Source organism: Mastomys coucha, unplaced genomic scaffold (genome assembly GCF_008632895.1).
Source record: "Mastomys coucha isolate ucsf_1 unplaced genomic scaffold, UCSF_Mcou_1 pScaffold12, whole genome shotgun sequence".
NCBI classification, from domain to species: Eukaryota; Metazoa; Chordata; class Mammalia; order Rodentia; family Muridae; genus Mastomys; species Mastomys coucha.
Window position 1 is genome coordinate 22,788,742 of NW_022196894.1, and position 14,171 is coordinate 22,802,912.

The 14,171-nt window shown below is 43.5% G+C and overlaps 1 long non-coding RNA gene across 2 annotated transcripts; it reads left to right on the top strand.

Annotated features, from left to right (window-relative positions):
- The first annotated feature begins 10,107 nt into the window (after nucleotides 1-10,107).
- On the top strand, nucleotides 10,108-13,838 carry LOC116086358. Of its 2 annotated transcripts, none has more exons than XR_004116886.1 (3): nucleotides 10,108-10,232; nucleotides 10,436-10,529; nucleotides 13,728-13,838. It is a non-coding gene; the product is annotated as an uncharacterized LOC116086358 (long non-coding RNA). The 2 variants fall into 2 exon arrangements; XR_004116887.1 differs by lacking the exon at nucleotides 13,728-13,838 and adding an exon at nucleotides 11,162-12,176.
- The last annotated feature ends 333 nt before the right edge of the window (nucleotides 13,839-14,171 follow it).

Genomic DNA, 14,171 nt, shown 5'->3' on the forward strand with positions numbered 1-14,171 from the left:
TTATAGATGCATTTTCTCAATTGATGGTCCTTCCTAGGGAACTCTAGATACATACATATACATATATACATACATACACACATACATATATATATATGTGTGTGTGTATGTATATTTTATATATAAAATATGATCATATCTATCCTCTTTACCCCCAACATTTTCCCTGCCAACTTCATGTTTTAATACATGTTGGTAGAGCAAATGTTGGGGCAAGGAGAATGTATATGATCTTATTTCATTATACAACCATATAAAATTCTCATGAATAAAGAGAAAATAATCAAGTGATCCAGTTCACCCATTTTCATCAGCCAGCGTACCCAGCAAAAATGGGCCTCAGCAACCATTTCTCACTGAGTACAAAGCTTTGTCATACTTGAGGCCAACAGGCAGGGGAACCTTTCAGAAAGCATGGGTTTTGCTATCATTGGACCTAGAACTGAACATTGAGTCTGCCAAGTGCCATCATGTGACTCACCTAGAAAACAGAGGCAATGATACTCACCTCCATTGAACATCAAGAGCAAAAAGCTATGGGACTCTTGCTAGTACCCAACCCATACAGAGTCCCACGCTGTCTACGTTGTGGTGAGAGAATCAAGAAGTGAGTACAAAAACAAACCTGCAAGTAGGTTCATGTTATCCGTGGCTGTAGCAAATCAAACAGGTTGGAATGGTGCTTTCACAGATAAGGGAGCCACTTAAGAATGCACTCAACAGGTATTAACTGGAGCTGGAAGGAGGATAATAAGACAGCCATGGGGAAATGATCTCTGAGATAATCCGAAGCTGCCCCAGGCCTCCTACTTGAGACTAGAGTCTTCCTCCCAGGATCCACTCAGCCACGGTGGTTTTCTCCTAAAACCAGAACTCACAGTCTGTGCAGTGAGCAAAGATATTCTTGCTTAGGCTCATATTTCTTTCTTTCTTTCTTTTTTTCTTAGAAGTCTAAGGAGGTTTCTTCATGTCTGCCCTCAGCCAAAGATAACTTGTCTCCAAGCTCTTTTGCTTTTTTTTCAATATTTGTTCAAAACAATCATATCCCTGGTCTCATTCATCTAAGTGTACATCCTAGAAGCTACAGACACCTTCACAACTGATTTCAACAGTGGCTAGGTTTAACTGCTCAAAAAATATCCAGAAGAGACCCTTGGTGAGGCCAATAATTGCTCATATGGACCCTTGAGAAAAATCCCACCAAGTCTGTTAAAGTGTGGGGAAAAGGCCCACGGGTAACAAAAATACATATTAAATATCTGTATGAGTCATTATGGATGTATGGGACAATGACAATGTATATAACTTAATAAAAGATGCTACTGGAATCCCAAAAAATAATTGTGTAGATTCTGAGCTCTTAGGAAATTCTCCAGGGCTTTAACTGTACATATGACTATAATGCAAAATAATTGACACTATAGGCAGAGAACCATAAAAGAAATACAAGCAACAGAAATGAAAAGATGTTATTTTCTTGAAGGTGAATCATGGGAGACTTTTCAGAGTGGGTAGCATTTGGCTGAACCTTGACAGGTTCAGGTACTTGCCATAAAATTTTATATATATATATGTATATGCATATATATGTATATATATACTTACCATAAAATTATATATGATATACAATATATATCATATATTCTATTACCATATATAATATATGTATATTCTATTAACATTCTAGTAAATATTTCCTTTGTCCCTCAGCTAACAAAATCTAAGTGGGAGGAACAATAGTCAGTGGTGGAGGCAGGGAACTATTAGTGTTTACATACATCCTCATGGGGGGAAAGGTGTCCAGCTCTGACAGTGCTCTGTCTCTTAACTGACTGTTCTGTCCCTCTGTTGAGAAGCCTCAGTCCCACACAAGACTGTCTCTATCTCTGATCACAAGCACACAAGAGGGCATCACTTAATCTCCATGAGGAAATATCACATTAGGGGTTGGGAAGTAGTCTGAGTCCCTTTGTCAAACTGGTCTCAGTCCTAAGAACTGGAATTTTGGCCAAATTATGACATTCGTTCTTAGCAACTCATTTAAGAGATGCTGCAAGGCACAGTCCTTATATCAGAAAAACAGGAGATGGCTAGCTGAAGGGTCTGATCTGCTTAGATCCTTCAGGAAGTTGGTACACTCTAAAACCCTGCTTTCCTGTTGGCATTTTCCCCCTGAATGCCCCACAAGCAGATTGGGCACAGCAGATGTGCTGAATTTACTTCATTCACTCTCTTCCCCAAACCTGTTCCCTTTCCCATGCAAATTCTGACTAATTGTTTATCTAATTAGCAGTTGAAGCTAGGGTACCAAATCACATCATTCCTTTTGTGTAGTTGCTTAATCGCTACTTGTCCTGCTTTCTAGCCATCTACATGAAATGACTTGCCAAAGCCAGGCACATTCATACCTTCAGTGTTTAAATCTTTCTCATGTTTACAGTCCCATTGCCAATGCTTTTCATCTGGTTATTGCACAACTTCCAGTAGCCACGTTGCCCTACCCACTTCTCTTGTACATCATCTATACTGTTGCTGGCATAACTTTTTCAGAAAGATGGAATATTCCTATAATTTTCTCTGCATAGGAAATATGTCTTGGTGACTTTCCTATTGCTGTGATAAAACACCATGGCCAAGGCAACTTATTAAAAAAGCATGTAACTTTGGGTCTATGGTTTCAGAGGGTTAGAGTCCATGACCATCATGGTAAGGAGCTTGACAGCAAACAAGCAGGTATGTCACTAGGGCAGTAGCTAAGAATTCACATCTTGAGACTGAGAACTTAATGGGCTTTTGAAACCTCAAAGACTACCCCTATGACACACCTCCTCCACAAGGCTATACTTCCTAATCCTTCCCAAACAGTTCCATCAACTGGAACTGGAGCCAACCATTCAAATATATGAACCTATGGGCACCATTCTCATGTTCAAACCACCACAGGACACAAATGATTTCATATGGCACTCATGGTCTTCCCACTGTTATATGAATAATGCCCCACACATATCTTTCATCTTATTCACATTCCAGCATCTGTTTCCTCTGCTCTCTCTCTCTCTCTCTCTCTCTCTCTCTCTCTCTTTCTTTCTCTCTCTCTCTCTCTCTCTTGGCAGGGTTTCTCTGTGTAGCCCTGGCTGTCCTGGTACTCACTCTGTAGACTAGGCTGGCCTCGAACTCAGAAATCTGCCTGCCTCTGCCTCCCAAGTGCTGGGATTAAAGGCGAGCGCCACCACCACCCAGCTTCCTCTGCTCTCTTACTCAACAAAATCTTACCTATTCCTTAAGGTAGTTCAAGTATCACCTTCTTTATGACACCCCTCTTGATCCCTAGCCTTTGTATTGAAATTCACGCTGATTCCTGTTAGATAGCAATTTCCTTCCAATAGAAACACTCCCTCCAGGAAAGAGGAGACAGGCTCCTGAGATTTAGAAAGTGAGCATATTTCATATTTCTGAGAAAGACAAAACATTCATGAATCACAAGGCCCCAAGCCAGAGGTTCTACAAGCAGTAAAGGAATGCTGGGCGTAGAGACTAAGACCAGCCTAGCTGCTAGGAGATGACCCTTGGCTCTGTTGTGTTACCTGCAAATTATGCAGAATTCCAGGGATGCAGCTTTAGTGAGCTTCTGGTATTGGGATGGACTTTTCACTGATGCTGCTTGCTACTTTTGAACCATCTCTGCTCCTGTAAGTAACCCCTCACCAATATTCTGGAAAGCAACCTCAATAAACTCATTGATTCATTTAGTCAGATTTTGTTGTAATCAATACTTTGGTCTGCTGTTGGTTCTTTTTATGAGATGAGTAGGTGTGTGTGTGTGTGTGTGTGTGTGTTCCCAGCATAAGTCTCATACAACTGCCTCTATGGTGTTTTCCAAGCTACAAATTGTTCTTTTATGCAGTAAGTAGAAGAATGACATTTACTATCACCAACATCATCCTCCTCTGAACCTTTGGATATGCTATTTTACCTAGAAAAAGATCTGCAGATGTAGTTAGACTAAGGATCTGCAAATGAGAAAATTACCTTGTATCATTGGGTGGGAAAATGTCCTTACAGGAGGGATGTAGGAGGTCAGAGAGGACAGAAGGCACTTTGTGGCTATTTTTGAAGATGGGTCAAGGTGATGGGAGTCAAGCAAGTAGGTGGGTCGTTGGAGCTGGGAGAGGCAAGCACACTACGCTCTCTTGAAGCCTCTAGAAGGCTGAAGCCCTGCTACCCTCACATAGATTCCCATCCCCAGAAGGTTAGTAATAACTTGTTTGCACTTCAATACCGGACTAAGACACTCTAGTTGTATTTACTTATTTGTGTTTTATTATATCATTCCTTAAAAAATTATTGATCAGATTGATTGCCACACCCACTGGGTACCTACCTAGCAAGAGGATATGCACAATGTATATACCTAATAAGACTGAACTTAAAGCAAATGTCATATTGCTTGAGGTATTTTAATTGAAATAAAATCAAATCTTCCAAAACTAGATTGAAATGGTAGTGCATGTGAACCGGGTGGGGTGAAACACACATGTGGGCATCATTTCAGCTGGTTGCCTTTCATGAGACAATGCTGCCAGACCCATTGCAAGCCTTAGCAATGATGGGAAATTTATTAAGCATCTCTTTGAAGTGACAATGCTTTGGGGCTCATGCTGTTATTTAACTTCATTGGTACTCTGCATTGTTTCTGTTCTTATTTAATTTTCCACAGAAATAAATGTGAGTACCCTGGTAAAGAAAGATAAAGCCCAACATTTTAGCTGGTTATCTCTGTTATGAGCTGTTTTCAGTGAGTCTCTTGTCTCCTGTCAGTTACTTCTCTTCAATGCATTCATTTACACCTCCTCCATACACGCATTAACTCAACAAATATCAGGAGTATATTGTCTCTCAGAGGATGTAGAGAAGAAAAAGGTAAAGTGTTGAGTGTCAAAGTGTCTGCATCAGAGAAAGGAGAGGATGCAGACAAGGTGGGGAAGTAACTATGACCTATGAGAGACGGTCCTAGTTACTTTTTCTGTAATTGAGATAAAATACCCTGACCAATACAACTTAAAGGAGAAAGGGTTTATTCTGGCTCACAGTTTAAGGGTATAGCCCATCATGATGGGGAAGTCAAATCAGCCATAATTTGTAGCAGCTAGTCACATCCATCCATAATAAGGAAACAGAAAAAAGGAACCCCTTCTGTTTCTGAGTTCCCATTTTCTCTATATAATACAGCCAGGATAATACAGCCAGGATCTCAGCTAGGGAATTGTACCTCCTGCTGTGGACTTAGTAAATTCATCCTGATCTATATGCATAACAATTTCAATCTAGCTCTGAGACCTCACTCAATAGGTTTTTAATTTCAATTCGAGTATCCACAAAAAAGACAAGTTGTTTTAAATTCAGCTCAGGGGTAAGTCTTCTCACTTAATTTAATACAATCAAGACAATCCAATATAAATAATTTAAATAAAGATAATTCTCCAGAAGGTGTGCCCAGGAGGTCCATCGTTCTGATGAGTCTAGGTTCTGTCAAGTTGACAATACCAACTGTCACAGAGCTATGATAAGGTGGCATTACACAGCTACTTATTTTCTTCTTTATCATTTGTGTAACCTCTATCACACAGGCAAGACTGAGGTAACTGTGAATTCTGTTTGCCTTATACTCAAGATCTAAGCTTTCTCTCTCTGAAGTCTTACATTCAACACACACAACAGTGTGGCTTCCCATTCAACAGTGGAGATGTTCAGTGTCACGGTCCAGATGGACAAACAAAAGTTCCTCCTTCCCAAAGGGAAGTCAGTATCCCTTCTCATTGGCACTTAGTGGGTCCACAAAAGGGAAGTCACCATCCTGTCTCATTGGCACTTAGCGGGTCCAAGTTACTACACTCTTCTTGCCACAAATCATGGCTGCTCTGTTGCTAATTTACTGTGTGGTTTGGAAAATTCTCATCCAGTCTCTTCTGATGCCTATTCCTCCCTGCCTACCTCCTATGAGTATTGTGGAAGCAAATGTGATAATAATCAATAAGGGATGTTACAGACTAAAAGCTATTTTTATGTTCTGCCCTTAAAGTAATAATAGTTATTTTAATATAATATTTACATGAATAATTATTGCTGTTTTTCTTATTGTATCTTCACTCTTATTAACATGGGAGGTTGTTATTTGCTTCCAAGAACCAGACAGCTGTCATTTGTCAAGTGATTTACTTGCTGCATGATGAAAACCAGGATGTACTCAAAGTCCTCTTCCATAAAAAGTGCATCTCTCCCATCAGGACCACAATAGCAGATTTTTATCCAATGTGAAAGTGTTTATTGGGACACAGAAAGGATGACCTAGTTTTGAGCCTTCTACAGGCACGGTCTCCTCTCAAATGGAGGAGGATCTGCCTCTGCCCAGCTGGTGACTGGGCCTACCAGGATCAGCTGTCAGATCTCATGGTATCCAATCTGTAGACCCTTTTTGATTTCATTTTCTGATATACATAGTTATGTCTCCCTCTTTTTTTTGTTGGCACAGGGTTTCTCTGTGTAGTCCTGGTTGTCCTGTAGACAAGGTTGGCCTTTAACTCAGAGCTCTGACTGCCTCTGACTCCCAAGTGCTGGGAATAAAGGTATGTACCACCGTGATTGCCCAGCTCTGTGCTTTTGACTTGGCTGGTCTGAACAAACATACATTCTCAGACTCTAAGGAAGTAGATGTTGACTTTCAGAAAGAGGAGGACTTCCTTCTTTTGTTGTTAGTTCCTCAAAGTACTTTTGCTCTGACTTAATTACAAGTCCCAGGTGGACCTCCTTAATGACTCCCGTCTCCCTTGTTGATGAACTACAATCAACAGAGTTCCAGTGTTATTTGTAAATGCTGCAGCTTAGCAACAGGGGTTCTCTGTTATTCATGATTAGAAATTAGTTCAAAAAATGACCTGACCTTGCATTTCTATTTCCGGGATGAACAAGTACAACAGTGCTCAGTTGACGATTGATTAATCCTGGGCTAGGCAACTGATATGGAGATGTGGATCTCAGCTCTGTGACATATTGCTTTTGTGACAATTTCTCTTTCCTCTGTAAAATGGGCATACACAGATTTCTTTGCAGTGAATGCCGTATTTATATGTTAGTAACTAGGAAGTGCTATATACCAAGATTAGGTCATATTGAAGGTCTACTGGAGGATTTTAGGGCTTGAAACAAGAAAGGTATCTATTCACTTTTTGGTATTGCCTGCCCCTACCAATGGCAGAGATGGGGGATGGGTGGCAGCAGGAATTGTGGGAACAGTTGGGGGCAGAGTATGCATTTGAAGTTAGAAGAGCTTGTTCTTGTCAGACTGTCACTCATATATATATATAACCATGTATATATGTATATATATAATATACAGCATTATATAATATGTAAATATGTTATTCAGTATTATAGCCACCCAAGCACTCCCCTTTTCAGGCCTTTCCCAGCCTCTATTTGGTGAGTTTATAAAGCCTCTGCTGGTAAAAGCCAGACTAAGTAAGTTGAGTTTTAAAACATGCCAGAACCACTAGACTTCAAACATCCCCTCTGTTACATGATAAAGTAAATTTAATCTAAAATGCTGAAGAAATTAATAGTTGCTCAGGAAAATGATACTTGAAAGTCAAGCCCTTGTCACTGAGTAGGAAAGGGATAGTGATAGTAGGAAACAACGTTGCTCAACTCACGGTATTGAAGGGCGGTTGCAAGTGTCACACCCTATTTGTGGAAGGACAGATGGAAACCTGGCTGTGAGCTCTGCGCCTAAACCAGGGCAAGACTGGGCCTTAATATCCTCCTCACCAAGTTGAAGGATGTCTGTACTCTGGTTTTTTTTGTGAAGCAGCTTCCACTTCAAAGCTGAGGAAGCTAACTTTGAGTGTAACTCCTAACAAGCCCTGGGCAAGAGGAATCAGGCCGGCCTCCCTGTGCGCTGAGAAGCGCCTGGTTGAAGCAGATGGAGTGTGTCTATCATGGCGGCTGCATAACCAGTCTGGTCACTTCAGATGTCTCTCCAATTAACACTCATGGAGGCGGCCAACTGCTCAAGCAGCAGAATGTGATGGTGGAGAAGTCGGTGGGAATGCCTGGGCCCGATGCCACACCTATTATCTAAGCCTCCTGCCTGAAGAGGAGAAGAGTGGGAGGGGCCAGCCAGACTTCACAGAATGTGGGAGGTGGGAGGAGGGGCGGGTAAAAATGGGAGGTGAGATGCCTGCTCAGATTTCTTTAGCTGCTGAGTCCTAGAAAGTTAGAGATGGGAAAGCTCATTCAGCAACAGCCCTTACTACACACTTAAGATTTCATTTCCCCTTCTTTCTTGCCATTGTGCACCGGGTGCTGTCACCTCTTGCTTCTTGCTTCCTGAAGGATCTCCCTGCCTCTTCCTTCTTTTATTTTATCTTCCTTCTCAAAATCATGTCCTACAAGACAGCCAGAGTGAGATTTCTAAAATACAAAGGTGGTTCCCTTGGAGTAGTTCTTCAATGCTTTCTAAGGGGGAAGGGTGCACGCGGGGGGGTGGGGGGGTGGGGGTGGGATGTAAGCCCTAAAGCCCAGCATTTTTCAACATGAGAGTCACGACGACCCCTTTGGGGGGTGTGTGGAATGACACTTTAAACAGGGTGTAGCCTAAGACCATAAGAAAACACAGATAATCACATTACGATTCGTAACAGTAGCAAAATTACAGTTATGAAGTAGCAAGAAAAAGAATTTCATGGTTGGGGGTCACCACCCATAAGAGAGGAACTCCATTAAAGGGTCACAGGATTAGGAAGGTGGAGAACCACTGATCTAAACTAACATCCATATTCCTAGGGAATAGCACTTTGTGCCCCTTATGTCACCCCACATTTTGTAGTCACTGGGGGAATCTTTCTGAAATTTCTCCAATTTCCTCCCTTCCATGTTTCTTCTTCTGTGTTCCTTTTCTTCTTTGTCCAAGAAGGTCATGGCTTTCAAATCCTAATTTAAGTAAAAGCTCTCTTAGGAGCCACTCCTAGACTTGCCCTTAGCGGTCTCTGCCCCAAGACCTGACTTACCAACCACACCTTCGGTGTAACTGCTATCAGAGTTTTCACCTTACATGAGTGTGGTCCTTATGTGCCTGACCTTTGACACACTGGGATTTCGGGGGTTGAGGGACTGTTCTGCGGCCAGAAGCAAGACTGCCTTCCACAACAGATGTTTTAGTGATCTCCGGAATCATTTCCCACCGTGGTATCCCACATTGCCTTCAGCTGAGACTTGGTCAAGGAAAGCTGTGCGGACAAACTACCTGAATGGGGGAGCCCTTGTCTTTAAACAGGCTTAGAAGGAGGAAATGACTCACTCCTCAAGAGTCCACAGAGAGGGAAGGCCAGGGACTTATACCCTTGCCGCCCACACCAGCACCCCCACACAGGTTTGGTAGTTTCAGCCAACTCTTTCCTGTCAGAAAGAAGCACTCTCTGGAGAGGGGGAATTGTGCAAGGTCAAAGGAGATCAGTTCCTCTGGTGCGCCAACTCCCCAAGCTTGTGGAATTCCTGGGTCTGTGGCTAGGGGAATTGAGAGATGTACCACGTGGAGTGGATAATGGGAAAGCAGGGCCCTCTGAGAGGTACAGAGGCTGGCAGCAGAAGGGGTTATTTAGGGAACAAAAATAAAATTATATATATTACTGTACCTCAGGTGGGTATGTTAGTTCTGTGGGGCTTTGTTTTGTTTTATTGCTGCTTTTTACGTTTGTTTTGTTTTGTTGGCCAGGCAGTGGCCAACAGACTTCCAGAATATTCCTTGTTCAAGCATGTAGGAAATCCCTGCCTGTGTTGGTCTTGGGGAAGGAAGTTTGGCTATGAGCAATTTTTCCTGAAAAATCAAAACAGCTCTTCCAAGTGGGCCCCACTTCCAGGGGCAGCTCGAAGCTGGGCATGCTTCCCTGTGCCTGGGTGTGAGTCTGAAGGTGTCTGGAAGAGAGAAGGGTGTCTGAAGGTCAGGCTGCTGGGAATCCAAACCTCCAAGCCTGATTTACAGCCCAGGCCTCAGGGCTCCTCCCACTCAGCCCACAATAACCCCCAGTGTTCTTCTCTGTGAGCCAGCACTCTTCAGAGCTGGGAAAGGAAATTTAAGCCGTGGCTTTTTCTGGGCTTACGTATGATATGGATTCTTCCTTGAGATGATGGCAGAAAGGAGGAGAAGTGGTTCTTGAAAGTGTGGGCAGAGCACTGGGGTGAGTCAGAAAACAGCAGCCGGCCTGGAGCAGGCTGGATATCATCCAGCCTCACGTACTCCTTGGCTCCCTTTCTCTTTGATTTCCTCTCTTATTGTGACTTCCAATCTTATAGGGAAAGTCAACCTACTAAACTTAACAACAGAACATCTCCAAGCTACTGGGGATCAAGGTTCTGTTCTGCTTCTTTGTTCTTTTCCCAGGCATCTGCCAGGATGAAGCCTGTGAGTTTCCTGCTAGGATCTCCTGACTTCACAAACACAGCTGCATTGCTCTGCTGTGATCCAACACCAACATGTAAGACATGGGATGATTGATACTCAGGGAGGTGGCAAGTCTCATTTAAAAATCACATAGGGAACTAGGGGGCAAGTTGGGGTACCTAGAGACCCCTGGGTTTGTTGTCTTCTTCTTCCTCTTCTTCTTCCTCTTCCTCTTCTTCTTCTTCCTCTTCCTCTTTCTCCTTCTCCTCCTCCTCCTCCTCTTCCTCCTCCTCCTCCTCCTTCTCCTCCTCCTCCTCCTCCTCCTCCTCTTTTTCTTCTTCTTCTTCTTCTTCTTCTTCTTCTCCTCCTCCTCCTCCTCCTCCTCTTCCTTTTCCTCTTCTTCCAGCTCTTCTTCTAGTAGTCTGAACTGGATGCCATGTGGGCTCTATAAAGACTTAGTCTTACCTTAGGTTTAGCAATGAGTAAAGCTCATTTTCAGTAAGGAAAAAGTTAGTGCTCTAGAATTTCTAGGTTTATAGCTCCAAGAAATCAGCTCTTTCAGTCTGGTTGTTAGCCCAACTTCCGTACCCCCATGGAGTGGTTCTTCTCTTCAAACTTGGAGCCAGTGGTCCCATTCCACTTCCTTGCATGCATAATTTCTCCTGGGCTGGGCTTCTGCCTCCTTGTTGATATAAAGCGAAGAGACTTTCTTTTTCTTTACCCTAGCAGGACCTGACCTGCCTCTGAGCCTGGCCCAGGTATGAGGATGTGTACCTACTCCTAAGCTCTTGTAACCCAACCTATGTCTAAATCTCTATTCACTTGTTCCCAACTATGTTGACCACAAATGCTCTGCTTATCACCCAGGACTCCACTAGGATGTTTCTGACACAGACTACCATCTCCATCTTTTGTCTAGACTTAACATTCCCCTGACAAGACTTCCATGTCTACAAGTGTTTGGAGCAGTAGTGTGGAGTAGGTGGGAAGGGCTAGCTGCACTTGGCTGTTTCTGGCTCTCAGGTCTTTGCATTACAGCTATTCTAAGGCAATCCCACAGCCCTACGGAGCTGTGGTCTCCAACTGTGAGCTCCTAGACTCAGAAGAGCATCACTGGATGATGTTCATCCAATTTAGCAGAGGTCAGATGAGATTCTTGGGTTTGTTCTCATAGACTGTGGCTGTCTAGTCAAGCCCAGCCATGTCAAAGGGCTGAACTTTTTCCCTTTCCCTAGATGCTACAAGATCCATATACTTTCTTGCCCCCCTCACCCCCCATCAAACTACTACTTACCCAGAATGCTCCAGGGCATCTCAAACTCTGAGACTTAAAAAAAATCTATGCCTGATCTCTTTCTCTCTCTGTGTCTCTCTGTCTCTTTATTTCTCTCTTTTCCTGTCCCAAGACTATGGCTGTCACCCTGCTGACAGACAAATGCTGTTCTAGAAAGCCATTCTAGATATTCTCATCTGCCCTGTTGTGTCAAGCTGCACCCTCAGAATACAAGTATCAGAATTAAATCCTCCTGGCTGCTGCCAAAGGCTAGGGAAAACCAAATGCTTCTCCTCTGAAAGAGGAGCTGGGCAGTGGTCCCTGTATTTACGAGAAATAACAGTTTGGGGTATAGATCCAAACTCTGAAATTTTTATCTTAAAGATGACACTGGGACCAATATTCCCCATTCTCAAAGCACTGCTTCTGAGAGCCTATATGGTGCCCTTTCTTCTAAGACTCACCCTTACCACAGACCACATGGCAATCCATTTTGTCACTTACTATATTTGTCCAAAGAAGGCACCAGAAACCACTATCCTTTTAGGGAAGCCAAGGCTATCCCCACTGGGCCTCAGCAATGCTGAGATAGGAGGTGAGTATGATACTGGATGGAGAGCTTTAGTACGGGAGATGTCGAAGATCCATCCTGGCCTGGGTATCGCAGGCCCCCACAGAAGTACCTTGGTGTAGAGCCACTGAGAGTAGATGGGAGAAGACAAAACCCTATCAGACTCCCTAATTCCAGCTGCCACCATTGCTGATCTGCTGTATTATAGATACCCCAACCTCCCAGAAGCCACTAAAACCTCACTAGGGATAGGTAAATACTTCAGAGAGTGCGGTGTGATTGGCCTAACCCTCTGGCCTAGTTTAATCTAGAGCTCAGTCCTTACACTGTCATGCAAGGTCTTACATTCATCACATGTAAAAGACTGAGAGTTCAGAAGTTCTGGACCTTGGGCCATCCACTTCACCTCTCATAACCCAGGCTTGCTCTTCAAAACACTGGGAGAACACTTCCCCCAGCAGACAGCTCGGCTCAGCTAAATGCCAATAAGCATTTCCTAGAATCAGTCAGCCCCCATTTCTGAGCCCACCTCTGAAGGTCAGGCCCTGGGAGAAAGCCCAGGTTTTAAAGTCTTGGCATCTGTCCTTGGGAGGAGGCTGCAGGGAGTGACACATGGCCCTTCTGGCCTTGCTTTCCAGATCACAGCCGTATGATGTGCTCTATTCTAGAGTAATAAGATGGATTTTTAACAACTAGGACAAGAGGCTGGGAGCCAGGATTCTTCCCCTAGGTGTGCCCCGAAGCTGCTGAGTTAGCTGTTTCCTGATTCAAAGTTCCATTTGAGGGAGAAAAAACAATGTCTCCTTCTCTTTCCAACCCAAGGTATGCTGGCAAAAATTGCTTAGAATGTACAGAGCCATAGATTTTTTTTTTTTTGAAAGTCTGTTCTGCCTCCAGGGTCTCCCTCTAGCCCCGCAGCAGTTCTATATAGTTGGTAAAACAGGGTTATTTTTATCTCATGGCAGAGCAGGCTGTGGTGTGCAGAAGTGATGGATTTGGTGACCCAGGTCACCTGGTAACAGAGGCAGACCCATGTCACTTGGCACCCTGCTTCACCCACAGTTCCTTGCTTCTTTTCTTTCATCTCAAGCTTAAACATTGATAGTAAACACCATTGAAATTGTGTTCTTTCCAGTATAGTAGTTGTTGTATTTCACAACAGTGATCAGATTAATCCATTGGCACATGCATCCTTTTAAAGTAGACAGTAGTCACTGCCCCCCGCCCCGCCCCAATCCAGTGGCCGTGTTACTCAGGAACCTGAGACTGAAATGGCCAAGAGGACATGGGATGTGGTTGGTAGTTTCCTTGTATTCTGGCAACAGGCTCAAGCCAGAACTGATAAAGTCTAGGAAATCACTCTAAAACAAAGTGTTTGGTGAAAGGGGGGTGAGGGGGTGGGCTTCCGTGCTAATTACACTGTGTATGTTTCTTCCATTTTTATGTAGGTAGTCCTTGGCTACAATTAGGAGAATGGAGGGAAAGCCTCTTGCCAGAGATTTTGGATTCCTTGGCTTATGCAGTTCAGATGCCACAAAGATAAAAACCCATTTGCAGAGCATTTAGTGCTTCAAGTTTATTACAATCATCCACAGATACAAGGTAAAACAGGTGCAGACCAGACGTCCTACCTCTGAGCTCCGCAGTGGGTGGTGTTTCCAGGTTGAACAGGGAAACAGAGGCTTCCGTTTGGGTTCAGCTGACACAAAGTCAACTAATCTGCAAGGCATAGACGGCTGTCAGTTTCCCGATCCCAGCTTTCTCATTACCTCAGAGGCAAGGCCTGTCAACAATTCTAGCTCGAGATTTCCTTGTAATTGTCTCCATCACTCTAAATCGTATGCTCATTATTATTTCCCGTTCTATGTACGTACTGCCTTTCGTTGGGCGGG